Below are 15,553 nucleotides of genomic sequence, written 5' to 3' on the forward strand. Positions count from 1 at the left end.
AAGGTAACTTTAATTAGTAAAGTGTGGACTTGGGGGTAGCACATTTTGTAAGGGCATTTATGTTTTTTCACCTCTGTTGATCTGTGATGTTCACTATCGGGTGCATAGTGAACTACTTTTTTCTTTTTTTTGAGAACTCCATGTCAGTGCATGTGTTTTCTTGCACTTGCCTTTATGTGCTGATTCCAATTCATATTCCAAGCACAGTCTATGTTGCCCTTCTATCTGTTGCTTCCACCATCTTCTCATGCTTTGTTTGTTTTCAATTTTGTTTTATGCCCCTCCCAACCAGATCCTCCATTGCTTCCTTACCATTGCTGCTCTTGTCAGTTTTTTTATATTTCCTATTTTGGAGAGCAAGCAACAAAACTTTGCGGTCGAGCTGCTCCTTTACAAAAAAAATTAAAATAACATGTGCTTTGTTGTGCTTTTTATTTTTTACTCAGATTCTTTTTATTGAAGATTTGAAAAAACAAGGAACAAGTCGAGTATCCGAGATCATAAGTGCCACCACAGATGGAAGAGCGAGTAACACAATAGGCATACAGCAAATGTACACGTCTTGGTTACTGGCTGTGTCAAGGATTAACAAATTGACATGTGGCATATACCTAGACCAGTGCTTAATTTGTGCTTATTGTTTCCGGTTCTGAGCACTGGCACTTATTTTTGAGGGCCGGGGTTTATTCTTCAGCCTCAAGCATTTGTTGCGAGCAAAAGACACATGGGAAAGACAGAGGAAAAGAAAAAAGAAAAAGCGTCACAATGGGAGAAAGCAGAAAGCTGCAAGAGTTAGCTGAATGTGCAGGAAGTGTCTTTAAATAGATTGAAGAGGCCCGAGATGGCTTCAGGATTAGCTGTCTCAGAATTCCGTGCACACACATTTAAATGCAGCAACCTCGTGTTTAAGAGGAGGGCTTTGGGCACTGGCACCTTTTTATTTACAAATTAAGCATTGACCTAGAAAATGCAATGCTCGGTCAGGATAAGAAACAAAAGAGGAAACATGAACAAACTAGGTCATCAGCAGGTCATTTTGGGGTGGGCAGTCTCTCAGCTGTATAAAGCAGGATGGGGGAAGTGAAGGGTACGCTGGCTGATGAAGCTCTAGATGTATGAGAAGAAAGCTTCAATGATGGGTGTGTGAGGTAAGATCTACTCATGCACCGCTCCACATGCAGTGCCTGAGTAGATCTTACCATACTCGCCCTTCATCCAGTTCAAGGATTGCTGCTTGAACCTGTTCACATTACTGATGCTATTGGGGGACTGGGGAAATCGGGGGAGGGCTGAGGAGACCCAAATTGGGCTGGTTTGCCCCTTTACAATTTTCCCCTTCTCTTTTTTGAAGATTCTGTCAAAGATTTGTGTTTTCTGTCAATGCCACATGTTGAAGGCCCTACAGAAGGACATCCGAGAATACTAAGTAATGGACCACAAGAAATGAAACACTCTAAACTTTTGTATATTATGTATGCCCCTAACACTGACCAGACCTTGTTCCCACATGCATTATCCAACAAAATGTCCTGCTGGAGTGAGATCCCATGGTTCCTTGGGGGTGATTTTAACTCTGTCCTTGATACAGCCTTAGACTGCTCCTTTGCCTCACTACCGCACCTTAGCCAAATCCAGTGCCCAAGCGCTAGGCGACTGGCTTCTACACTGGCAATTCATGGACATACAGCATTCCGCAATCCCACCCTGCGCATATACTCCTTCTATTCCTCACCAAATAATTTGCATGTTAGACTTGACAGAATGGTAGGATGGCCCAACCTCCTCCCAGCTATCCAACACACAGATTGTTTAATGTGCACACGTTTGTACCACAACCCTCAATTCCCACAACTCACATGAGATTACAGCATACCTGCCATACCCACATGACGCCTTCAACCCGCAGTGCTGGGAGACCCACTCTTCCGCGAATCCCTCATTGCTACCACAGCAGAACACTTTGAGCTCAATAACAATTCTGCCACTGACAGATTAATAGAATGGGATGCCTTTAAGGTAATCAACAGGGGGCACTTCTTGAGGCTGAGCTGGAAAATTCACAAACAAATAGATGCCGCTATCACACACATTGAAGGCAAGCTCTTGCAACTTGAGATGTGTTTGGCCACTGACCAAACATACACCCAACGGCTAGCAAGCATTCCTTGGTGATTGAACGTCTGTACTGCCTGTTTTATACTCCACACTCATCTTGCACCCATGCAACCTCAGATAGTGCTGTCTGCCTTTTAGCACAATTAATTCACCAAGACCAGCCAAGACAAAAATCCTCCTCTACGGGACGCCTCCTTCATACCCAACATGAAATACATGACGGCACTGACACAACACTACACCTCACTCTACCAATCAGTCATGGAAACCAGCTCAAATCTCCTTGGGGCATTTTTCTCTACACTCCACTTGCCAGCCATCGCATCAGAACAGCACATGGATTTAGATGGACCCATTAAACGTTTTGAAATACGTGAGGCCATTAGGGCCTTTGCTACAAGCAAGACCTGGTGCCAGATGGCCTACAGCAGAATACTACAAAGCCCACGCCCCTGTAGTGGCCCCCCAACTACTCGCCCTATACCAAGCATCCCTGTCAGCTTGCTGCCTCCCTGAGTCACTGCGTGAGGTCTTGCTCATCTCCCCATCTAAACCCAATAAAGATCCTACTGGTCTGGGCTCTTTCCGCCTCCTGGCTGTACTCAACACTGACTAGCCAAAATACTAGCAGACCTCCTTGCACCCTTGGTCCCATCTCTGATCCATGCTGATCTGAATGGGTTTGTTCCAGCACACAACACCTCATCGAACTTGCAACGCTTCTTTCTGGTCTCAAAATACTCTGCACTTGGCTGGTCCCACTCCGGGTGTCTGGTGCTAGACCTTAAAAAGGCTTTTGATCTGCTGAAATTGTGTTATTTGTTTGACGTCTTACCTCGATATGGTATTGGAAATCATCTTCTTTGCCTGATCCGGCTACTATACACAACACCATCGGCTAGAGTCAAGACAGGCTCCTACATATTGGACCCAATCTCAAAATGCAGAGGCACGCATCAAGGATGCCCGCTATCTCCATTACTCTTCTCTTTAGCAATAGAATGCCTTGCCACAGCTGTCCAGGTCCAAAGTGCAGACTGAGGTATTCCTCTGGGAGATAAAACACATGTAATCTCTCTATATGCTGATGACCTTCTCCTGAACACTCACGATGTACGGTCGGCTCCAGGTACACTAGTCCAGAAACCTAATGACTTTGCCACCCTTTCTGGTCTATTAGTTAATTGGGACAAGTCATGCCTATACCCATTCGACCCATCATATCCTGAGCCTACCTTTGTCATTAGTGGTGTCCCTGTATTATGGCAACCTAACATATTTCTCACCCTGCGGGTCAGGGTGTACCATCAACCAACTGACTTGTTAGAAGGTAATCTTGTGAGAGCAACATCAGCTATACGATCCCAGATGTCTTTCTGGCACACACTCCTGCTGTCTGTCATGGGTCGTATTTCGCTTCTCAAAATGGTTGTCCTCCCTCAACTACTCTATTTTTCCATTAACCTACTCCTATATATCATGCCACTCTTTTTGCAATATTTTGACAGAACCATGAGAGAGTTCATTTGGAACAAATCCCGTTGTAGAGTGGCACTTTCAAAATTATACTTATTCACAGATCAGTGTGGGCTTGCAGTACTGAACATGGAACAATATTACCCTGCCTCTCAGCTTCAATGGGAGGCTAGGTGGATGACAGGGTTACAACTCTCAGACACTGCCACGTTAACACTGGCCTGGACCCTCTCTGCACTACTCTGACTTTTTCACTCCTGTACCCAGAAAAAACGCTGGAATCGCTGCTCCTCAGAGTCACGCATCAGTGTTGCCATCATAGCCTCTACCTCACATGCATCACTATCCCATATGCACCAGCACTACCCCTTTTAGGCGCACCCAGGAGTAATAATATCACATCATCCGCGGAGCTCTTAGCCTGGCGAGGTGCTGGCTTTCATACCCTATGGGACTTCTATTGAGGTGGTGCATTAGCACCCTATGACGCACTAATATATGAGGGGGCCTACCTCCAAGCCACTTTCTCTTACACACTTCATTACTAGCAGCACTGGGCGGCAAATGGGGAGACATGCAAAGGGAGCACCCAACACACCTTACAGTCAAATATATGTCATAAGGACAGGTAGGCACCTCACAAAGTGGTTTGCAGCTTCAGTGCATCTACTCACGGCAATATCACTTACACCCCTGAGTCAGCATTGGGAAGATGACGTGACCCATCCGTGCACAGATAAAGAATGGGTTACCATATTGGAAAGCCCCATGTGCGTCCCTCGCAATGCTCGCTTCCACCTCATCCAATAACACATTACCTAGAGAGCTTATCTCACCCCTGCCAAAGTAAACCTCTACTTTCACTGTGCTGCTGCCCACTGCCCCAAATTTCATTTATTAAATGCTGATCTCTTTCAGAAGGTTATGGGCCTGTCCACTTCTCACTGCTTACTAATGCAATATCAAAGCCCAGCTAAGCTTGCACAGGACGCACACTGCTAAACACTTGGAGGCATGCATCTTGGGACTCTTCCGCGAGAGTAAGAGACAAAAGGTCACTTCCCACCTTTTTTGATTTGGGTCTGCTGACGGCTCAGGGCTTAATTACTAGATGCTGGAAGTCACCTGAGCCTTCCTCCCCAGTGGCCTGGAAGCAATTTCTTCTAGTGTGGGCCCAAGCAGAGTGTTGCGCTGCACAAAGAGGACTCTTTAGGTCTAAGTAATATCCCTATAGCTGCCAACTAGGATGCCATATGGCATGACTTCCAATGTGAGCCGTATCCAGATTCAGATCACCCAGAAGTGGCGGAGGGTTTGGTGAAGTGGAGGCAGGGTCCTTACACTTCACATGTGATGCATGCGTAGATCTAACCATATTTGCCTTTCGTCCAATTTAAGGATTGCTGCTTGGACGAGTTCAAATTACCAATGCACTTGTGGGCTGGGAGAGTTGGGGGAGGGCTGGGGAGACCCACGTTGGGCTGGATTTCCCCTTTTCAATTTCCCCCCTTCTCTTTCTTTGAAGATTCTGTCAAAGATATGTGTTTTCTGTCAATGCCACATGTTGAAGACCCTAGAGAAGGACACCTGCGAATATTAAGTAATGGTTCCGAGAAATGAAACGCTCTAAACTTCTGTATATTATATGCAACCCAATACTTGTGTACTATTACAGGCAAAATTCTTAAATAAGATGTACTTTATGCCCTAAAGCAGCCTTCACATGTAATGCACGTTATTAACTCAAATGTGGTAATGCATCTTGTCTTGACATGTAAACCCTTTTTCCATGTTTGTGCCGAATTTTAAATTGTTTCTTCAAAAGTAACAACAAAAGCAGATTCAAACAAAAAATGATGGATATGTGAGGAGGGGTCAGTCAAAGAGCTGAAGTGCCATGAGTCGCAGCAGGTTAAGTCAGGTGAATTTGAGGCATGTAAAGTAGTGGAGCACTGGGCGCCACATGGCTTGGAATTTGGCCTCCGTCTGCTAGAGACGGTTGGACAGTTGTTCCATTGCCATGGTGTGCGGAAGCGGGTGAACCACTGGGCAGTGGATGGGGGCTCCTGGTTCTTCCAGGATATAGCCACTAATTGTTGTGCTGCATGGAACATATGGCTAGCAAGCTTCCAGCCTGCATAGGGCATTGCGTGCATTCCGTTAGTTAGCCTCTATATGCTCCAATGAGAGCCACATTCCTCATTAAAGATAACCGAACAATAAAATCACCAGACCTAGCTGTGTCGTGGTTGCCTTTTGAACCATGTTGAGTGAGTATCCCTAGCGGCATCTGCCTAGACAGGTATGTAGTATTGGAAGGTGATGGACTAGGGTGTGGTTACTTAGATTTGTATTTTGTTTTACTATCCACTTCTATGAGCTTTGTGCACAGGGTGATGGCTTTTTTATTTTGTTTCTCACCTTACACCGCTAGGTCTTTATTGTCTGGTTATCTTTTATGAGGAATGTAGCTCTCACTGGAGCATATAGAGGCGACTAATGGAATGTTGTCGAGCTATATACATATCTTTTGAGTTTGTGTTTCTTTATGTGTATGAGACAGGCTTTAGGCCACAGCCTTATCGGATATATCTCAGTTTTACATCTATGCTCCCTGAAGAAGGCGGTTTCCACTGAGCGGCCCCACCGAAACGCATGTTGGTGCCATGACAGGATAAAAAGGATCACTATGCGCTTTATTATCAAAGATGAACTGCATAGATAGATTATCACCAATATAATGATTTTCTACTAGACATTGGGTGATGAATAGTGAATTGTATCACACTTAGGTATATTATGATTTATGAACAGATAGCTTTATTTGTGAGACTTTAGTGAATTAGGTGACCTTTAATTCTCCCCTGTCCTATTTTTGTTTTTATATTGTGGGTAATGGTCTTGAATGCATGTGGTATGTACTGTGCAGTGATTGTATGCATGTTGGTATGGTGAGGACATTTTTTGTGTTGTTGCCTGTGGCCCTATTCAATGAAAATTGCATGTGCCACTTGATTTAAAAGGACTCGTGGTATGTAATATTGGGCATTTATCAGATGTTGATTTTTTTTTTTGTATTTCTTTTATCTATTGGATAGTGATACAAATATATAAATAACAAGGGTTGTTCTTGTCCATAGATGCCTCATGTATATTTTTCATTCTCCAATGAGTAAAAGTAAATTAATATATTGTAAATTTATGTTTTTGTTTCTAGTTAGGTTCCTTAAGCAGTGTTCACTAGTTCGGTTCTAATTACAGGGACTCCAGTGCTGGTGGATTTAGCCTGGTGTATGGGTGCCCCCCATCCCAGGTTAAGTGGTGCAGGTATGGTCTTTGCTCATGGTTTCATCACGCTGGCTGCATGCAGGGGGAAAGGGTGAACAAGCTGTGCAGTGGTGGATGCCACAGAAAAGGGATGGTGAGGTTGGGAGGGGGAGATTAAAAAAAATGTAAATAAAAAAAAACACCTGTTTCCCCTGGAGAGAGGTTCGTCTCCTCAGTCCTCCTCGTCCAGGAAGCGCACAGGAGCCCAGGCTCCCCTGAGCCAATCAAGAAGCTGCTGTCACCAGCATGACAGCAGTGTCATGATTGGTGTGTGTGGCCTGCTTCAGGCTCACAGAGGGAGTCAATCAATCAATCAGTCTATTTCTAAAGCGCACTACTTACTTGTGAGGGTTTCAAGGCGCGGGGCGGGGGTGCTGCTACTGCTCGAAGAGCCAGGTCTTGAGGTGTCTTCTGATGGTGAGCAGGTCCTGGATCTGTCTTAGGTCAGACGGGAGGGTGTTCCAGGTCTTGGCAGCAAGGTAAGAGAAAGATCTGCCACCGGAGGTTCTGCGCCGGATGCGGGGGATGGAGGCGAGGGTGAGATTGACGGAGCAGAGTTACCGGGTGGGGGTGTAGAAGCTGAGTCTGCTGTTCAGGTAGGTTGGTCCGGTGTTGTGAAGTGCTTTGTGTTCGTGGGTGAGGAGCTTAAAGGTGAAACCCTATTGTCGACAGGGAGCCAGTGGAGGTCTCTTAGGTGGGGGGTGATGTGGCTGTGGTGAGGGATGTTGAGGATGAGTCGGGCGGAGGCGTTTTGTATGTGTTGGAGGTGTTTGGACAGGATGCCAGCGTAGAGTACATTGCCGTAGTCGAGCCTGCTGCTGACAAGGGCCTGAGTTACTGTTTTTCGTGTTTCGGTTGGGATCCATTTGTAGATTCTGCGAAGCATGCAGAGGGTGTTGTAGCAGGAAGAGGAGACGGTGTTGACTTGTTTTGACATGGAGAGGGATGAGTCGAGGAGGAAGCCGAGGTTTCATGCGTGGTCGGTTGGTGTTGGTGGGGTACCCAATGAGGCTGGCCACCACGAGTCGTCCCAAGCGGAGGGGGTGGGCCCAAGGATGAGAACCTCTGTTTTGTCCAAGTTTAGTTTCATCCGGCTGCTTCTCATCCAGTCGGCGACGGCTTTCAAACCCTCGTGGAGTGTGGTTTTGGCGGTGTGTGGGTCCTTGGTGAGGGAGAGGATGAGTTGGGTGTCGTCGGCGTAGGAGATGATGTTGAGGTTGTGTTGACGGGCCACTTGTGCGAGGGGGGCTATGTAGATGTTGAACAGCGTCGGGCTAAGGGATGAGCCCTGGGGTACGCCGCAGATGATGTTGGAGGCTTTGGATTGGAACAGGGGGAGGTGGACTCTCTGGGTTCTGCCGGAGAGGAAGGATGTGGTCCAGTCAAGGGCCTGGTCTTTGATCCCTGCTTCGAGGAGGCGGATTTTCAGAGTGTGGTGGCAGACAGTGTCGAAGGTGGCCGACAGGTCTAGTGGGATGAGGGCTGATGTTTCTCCATTGTCGAGATGCCTTCTGATGTCGTCTGTGGCGGCGAGGAGGGCGGTCTCTGTGCTGTGGTTTCATCTGAAGCCAGACTGGGAGGGGTCGAGGATGTTGTTGTTTTCGAGGTACCGGGTAAGCTGTGCGTTGACGATTTTCTCAATGACCTTCGCCGGGAATGGGAGCAGGGAGATGGGCCGGAAGTTCTTCAGGTCTTTGGTGTCCGCCTTTGGTTTTTTGAGTAGAGTGTTGATTTCGGATTGTTTCCAGCTTTCCAGGAATCTTGCTGTTTCGAAGGAGATGTTGATGACCTTCCGTAGGTGTGGTGCGATGGCTGCGTCTGCTTTGTTGAATATGTGGTGTGGGCAGGGGTCTGATGGTGATCCAGAGTGGATGAAATTCATGGTCTTGCGAGTTTCGTCATCGTTGGTGCTGGTCCAGGAGGTCAGGCGGCTGGAGCGGGTGGAGTTTGTGGAGGGCAGGGTAGATGTGTCCGAGGTGTGAGGGGTGTTGAAGCTGTCGTGGATGTCTGTGATTTTTCGGTGGAAGGCGGTGGCTAGGGTGTCGCATAGCTCTTGGGAGGGGGTGATGTCGTTGATGGTGGCGCTTGGGCTGGAGAGCTCCTTTACGATGTTAAAAATGTCTTTGCAGTCGTGAGCGTTGTTTTTTAGGCGAGTTTTGCAGGAGGATCTTTTTGCTAGCCTGATGAGTTGGTGATGGCTGCGTGTGGCGTCCTTGAGTGCTGTGTGGTTGTTTGGTGTGCGTTCGAGTAGCGATTTGTGCTTGAGTTTACAGCAGTTGTGTTTGGAGGCTTGGAGGTCATTGGTGAACCAAGGGGCTTTTTTGTTGATTTGGTTGTTGGAGGGTTTCTTGAGTGGTGCAAGGCGGTTGGCGTTGATCCATAGCTTGAGGTTGTGGGTGGCGATGTCAGGGTCGGCGGGGTTGGTGGGTGGTTTCTGGGCTAGGGCGTTGGTTAGCTGATCTTCAGTGACTTTGCCCCAGCGTCGGCGGGGTGGTTGCTCGTTGAGGTGGTCTTCGGTTTGTTTCTTGAAGGTGAAATGGATGCAGTGGTGGTCGGTCCAGTAGAGTTCAGTGGTGTGATTGAAGGTGACGTGGTCGCTTGTGGAGAAGATGGGATCTAGAGTGTGACCAGCTGAGTGGGTAGGTGCGTTGAGGAGCTGTCTGAAGCCGAGGTTGTCGGTCAGGGTGGTGGAGTTGATGTCGGTATTGTTTTCGAGGTAAAAGTTCAGGTCCCCGAGGAAGATGTAGTCCGTGGAGGCGAGTGCGTGGGTGCTGGCAAGATCGGCGATGGCGTTGCTGAACGGTGCCCTGGGTCCAGGAGGTGTATAGATGAGCGTTCCTCTGAGGGTGGTGTTGGGGTCAGTGTGAATTTGAAAGTGTAGGAGTTCTGCGGAGCTGAGGGAGTCGTCCAGGAGGGTCTTGACTTCGAGGGTGGCTTTGTGGATGATGGCTATGCCTCCTCCAGTTCTGTTGGTGCGGTCTCTGCGAGAGACCTTGTACCCATCAGGAATGGCTATGGCAATGTCAGGTGCTGAGAAGTCTTTCCACCAGGTTTCGGTTAGGAAGGCCACGTCCGGGGTGGTGGAGTCGAGCAGGTCCCAGAGCTCGATGGTGTGCTTGCGTGCGGAGTGGGTGTTGAGGAGTATGCAGCAGAGGTGGTTGGTCTTGGTCCTGGGAGGTTTGTGGGCTCTGGTGCAGGTGAAGCTGCAGTTGTGGCAGGAGAAAGGCCTGCGTGTGCGCTTCAGAGTGGCCTGGAAGCAGGTGGTGTCTCGGGCAGTGTTGAGTGCGCGGATGGTGTCAGCGTCGTAGCGGAGGCTGGAGATGTGGCTGCTGCGAGGTCCAAGGGTTCTGGCACTGGGCACGGTCCAGGCGCGGATGGGCGCAGACGGGCTTGCCACTGGCGCGCCTCTGGCACACCAGGGTCGCGCCCACTGCGCGCGACCGCCATTAAGAAGGGAGGGGGGAGGGGGAAGGAGGAGCAGCTGGGAGGTGGGAGGAGCGGGGGAATGAGGGCGCAGGGACCTTGAAAAGGAGCGGGGAAAAAAGGCGCAAAAATTAAAAGAGGGCAAAAAGGCCTGAGATTAGAAAGAGTTAGAGAAAGAGGCAAAAGAGGCAAAAGAGTAAAGGCTGAAAAAAAGGCAAAGAGTAAAAGTTGAAAAATGGCAAAGAGTAAAAGGCTGAAAAAAGGCAAAGAGTAAAAGGTTGAAAAAGGCAGAGAGACCAGAGAGACACTCTAGCGGATCTGGTCGCGGAGGGCCTCGATCTCTAGAAGCAGCGAGGGCGGGGGAGAGACACGGGCACGGCTTGGTGGTGTTGTGCGCGCGGGGAGTGTATTACCTGGCCAAAATAGGTCAGGAGACACTCACCTTAGTGCGCAGTGACCACCATTAAGAAGGGAGGGGGAGGGAGGAGCAGCTGGGAGGCGGGATGAGCGGGCGAATAGGGGCGCGGGGGTGGGGGGAGCGGGAAAAAAAGGTGCAAAAATTAAAAGAGGGCAGAAAGGCCCGAGATTAGAAAGAGTTAGAGAAAGAGACGAAAGAGTAAAGGCTGAAAAAAGGCAAAGAGTAAAAGTTGAAAAATGGCAAAGAGTAAAAGGCTGAAAAAAGGCAAAGAGTAAAGGCTGAAAAAAGGCAAAGAGTAAAAGTTTGAAAAAGGCAGAGAGACCATAGAGACACTCTAGCAGATCGGGTTCCCCCGGGCCGCGATCCCTAGAAGCAGCGAGGGTGGGGGGGGGGGACACGAGCATGGCTTGGTGGTGCTGTGTGCGCAGGGAGTGTATTACCTTGCCAAAATAGGTCAGGAGACACTCACCTTAGCACGCAGCGACTGCCATTAAGAAGGGAGGGGGGAGCAGCTGGGAGGCGGGAGGAGCGGGCGAATGGGGGTGTGGGGGAGCGGGAAAAGGAGCGGGGAAAAAAGGCGCAAAAATTAAAAGAGGACAAAAAGGCCCGAGATTAGAAAGAGATAGAGAAAGAGGCAAAAGAGTAAATGCTGAAAAAAGGTAAAGAGTAAAAGTTGAAAAATGGCAAAGAGTAAAAGGCTGAAAAAAGGCAAAAAGTAAAGGCTGAAAAAAGGCAAAGAGTAAAGGCTGAAAAAAGCAAAGAGTAAAAGGTTGAAAAAGGCAGAGAGACCAGAGAGACACTCTAGCGGATCGGGTCCCGGAGGGCCTTGATCCCTAGAAGCAGTGAGGTCTGGGGAGGAGACACGGGCACGGCTTGGTGGTGCTGTGCGCGCGGGGAGTGTATTACCTGGCCAAAATAGGTCCATAAGGTGAGTGTCTCCTGACCTATTTTAGCCAGGTAATACACTCCCCACGCGCACAGCACCACCAAGCCGTCCCCGGAAACTTGTATTTTCTTGACCGTCTCAAGCAGATTAAATAACATATTTGTAGCACGTATGTATATTTGACAATTATATTGTTGTTTTTTAAATAATATTGAAATCAAAATTGTCCAAACTTGGAAATATGACTGATGTGGAGCCCAATTGCATTCCCAATTTGGTGGATTTTTTTGTTCAGCCTTTTTTTGGTAATTTACTAAGGAGGTTACTTTGGAGAATTCTAATTGTAAATATAAAAATATTTTTCGTAAATAACTATCGTTTATCTTAACCTCTCTTGAGTTATCTACACCAAATTAAATAGCTTGAAAGTAAGCCTTCCATACTTTGATTGTGAATCTTTTTTGCAAACAGTGTCAAAGTTTTGAGTGTGTTATGCCCTCTCTTTGTGGCCAAGGTAAGAGAGCAGCATACTTCAGAGCAACGTCAGACTTCATATCTCACTTGAAAGGATCAGTTAAAGTCTTACAGGTTGATGTGAGTGCTCTGAACGTCTTGTTTTGTAGGACACCGACAGTTAGGTTTTTCTAGCCCCTAGAGAAGTGGTTACATCCATCTCTCTGCGGAGAAAGAGACAGTGGACAGGTATATTACACCCCTCCTTGTAGGCTATGCACACTTCACAGTGAACGTTAGTGCCCTATCTTCATTTTTGTACCCCTACAACTCAGTACACACACAATAGGTTACTCCTGTAATGGGGATTCATTATATCTTAACCTATTATAGCATTAGATTAGAATAGTCATGGTGATAATAAAACTACTATCAAATGGAAATCGCAGTAGAGTAAAAGAGTACAAATCCTATACATTATATTTCTGAAGAAAAAATCCTAGCCTACAGTTGATTTCAGATTCGCCGAGCTTCGTAAAACAAACTTGAATATCCTATTGTGACCTGATAGAGCGGTCCGTACTAATAATTTACCTGTATTCGGACGCTCTTTAGGCCGATGAATCTTTTGACTAAGTGGGACTCTCCGTACTCTTAATCAATCAATTTCATTAAAATCAATAATCAATATCGAACATAAGCAATACCTTGATCAACATAACACTTAACAATTAATCCAGAATACATTTCGGCGAAACCCTGACCTTTCAGCCAGGAATAACCACACCAGTTTATTCAGTTAGTGAATTTATTTCCCTATATTAACAAAGCTAGCACAATATAAATGTGTCTCAACACCAAATGATAAACGTAAATGAACATTAATAGCTGTCCATAGCGGCGAAACAAGTGCAATCTATGCAGCATTTGAATAACAAGGCATTCGATAATAGCAATGCAAATCACTAATACTATAATCTGTAATGAACTAATTGTATACATTTAGTCAGCATAACAAGGTCTCAATTGCATCGTGCAACAAAAGAAATCCTCATCTAACCTCAAATTAGCATCGGCATGTGGGACTTCATGCAAAAAGATTTAGCAACATAAATTTAGAAAACTCCTAACTAGGGATCTTATAAAAAATCAGCAGTTGGTTACCTAAAAGAAAACACAATGCAATTGTACAATTTCCTTTCATATTTACCAATTACGATCAGCATACAAGGAAGTCTTCGTCTCACAGGTACCGTTTCTCGATCAGCATGGGTACCGTCTCGATCGGCATGGGACGGGGCAAAGGGGCAGGGGTGGACGGGGCAATTGCCTCACAGCGGCAAGGTGAAACTATTACTTCATGCAAAGGGACAAATCAAAGTTAAAGTCTCTAGGGCCAGAATCATTTAAAGTCTCTTTCTCTCGATTAGAGAAAGCATCAGAGTCTCTTTCAAAATGGCGTCGCAGCAAAGTGGGCCATAATAGCTACGAAGTCTGCAAAATGGCGGGTATCGAGCTGGTAATGGCTGCAAAAAGCTGGTAACCGCAATAATGGCTGGTAATGGCTACTTTCTTCTCGTGCACCTGGTTTTTATAGACAACAGTTCAAATCCAGTAGAGTCTTCCATTGGAGGGTTCATAGGTTAGCTTCAAATTGTCCAATCAAAAACGACAGTTCTCAAGCTTTTACTTAAGCATACATTATCCTTGGAGATGGGTACGCAAGTTGCAACATTTTATACCAATTAGCTCACTTTCAGAGCCTCCATTGTCCGCACCTGCAGATCGACCTTGGAGTAAAGAGAAAATATGCCAGGCTGGCACGAAACTTTAAGATAAGCATGTGAACGATCTCAGTGGAAAAGTACAGCTTCAAGCAAAAATACACGTTTATTAGCACAGTGGAAAAATACGAGCATCTAAACCGTGAGACCAGGCAACTAGGCCAAAGCCTCCGCTAAAGTTATGCTAAGCTAAAACATTTCAAGCAAGCAAATCGTATCACACGTTTATGATTATGTCGGATTAGTGCAATTCTAATACATCACGTTATATAAAGCACGCTTATAAATGTTGGCAAACTACTCTAAGGGCACATTTTAACCCCCTACAATCTTTATTAGTTCGGTTAAAGTCACACATGATTATTGCAGTACTACGTTTATGCGTTAATAAATGAAAACCTTCATTTTCTGCTTCATCAATCCCTCCTCTGATGACTACTTGTCATCACACAAATTATGCCCACAAATTTTATTCCATTAAAATTCTGTCAGTTCTCTTTTCCTTTTAATTCCCCTAGTTTTCTCTTTATATTCTTCTGCCATTCTTTTCATTATTTTCTCCTCCTTCCTTCTTTTAATTCTTTCCATAATCATTATTATACCCCTTTTTATTCCCCAAATTCCAAATACACAAATTATAACTATTAAAATTCCCTCTATTATTTTTAGCAATATTCCATTCCAAATTCCCCCAATCCAATGTCCTACTGAAGCAAGTCCTTTTCCAACCTTCTCCCACACTCCTGGTTCTTACAATTCCTTCAAGTCCGCACTCTCTTTTGTTAGATTAGCAAGCATCGTTTTAATTTTCACACTATTGTCGGGAATATACGTACAACAGTGGCGCGCACCAAGCATTTTGCAAACGCCGCCATCCTTTGCTAAAAAAATGTCTAAGGCAAGCCGGTTTTGAAGAGTCATAGCTCTTTCCGCTGCAAGTTCAGCATCTATCAGGATTATAGCACCTGAAAACTTTGTCAACATGTTATCCACTATAGTAGACAACTTTCTTATTTTTATGGAATTCAGCACAACTCCCAATGAAGGAATCATGGCTCCAAATATATCTCCTACCACAGCAGCTGCGGTCTCTCTTTTCTGGATACGATGGGATCCAGATGTCTTTTGAATCATCGATAGGTCATCCAGTTGATAAACCTTTGGGAACACTATACCCAAATAACATCTCCCCCACCATCCCTTTGGAAGACGATAATAGGCATTATACCCACAAATATAATATACACCTGGAATGACAGGGTCAAGTCCGTTCATCATGAATGTCCATTTGGCCTTAAAGATAAACGTATGTTTACACTCACTCGCCCCTACAAAAATGTTATCATAATAAGATTCACCTCGATATATACAAAATTTCCCTACATGCCAAGCATCTAATGCTATTCTCCCTTGTGTCTTTATTGCAGCAAAATCATAATTATCTACTGAAGTCCTCTTATGTAGCTCTTTTTCTAATTTTGCATTCATTTGTGCCCTTCTATCATCTGTGCGATCTAAAAAGCTTATTTCTACTGCAGAGAGCGAGCAGGTAAGGTTTTCCCTATGAGCGTGAGCCGTTTCAAAAGGTTGCATTGGCTCGAAAAAATCCCTCATAATTTTAGCATCCCAATCTTTAGCAATCTGGCTTAGCTGCGCTATTATAGGAACATA

This window comes from Pleurodeles waltl, chromosome 3_1, assembly GCF_031143425.1.
Source record: "Pleurodeles waltl isolate 20211129_DDA chromosome 3_1, aPleWal1.hap1.20221129, whole genome shotgun sequence".
NCBI lineage: Eukaryota > Metazoa > Chordata > Amphibia > Caudata > Salamandridae > Pleurodeles > Pleurodeles waltl.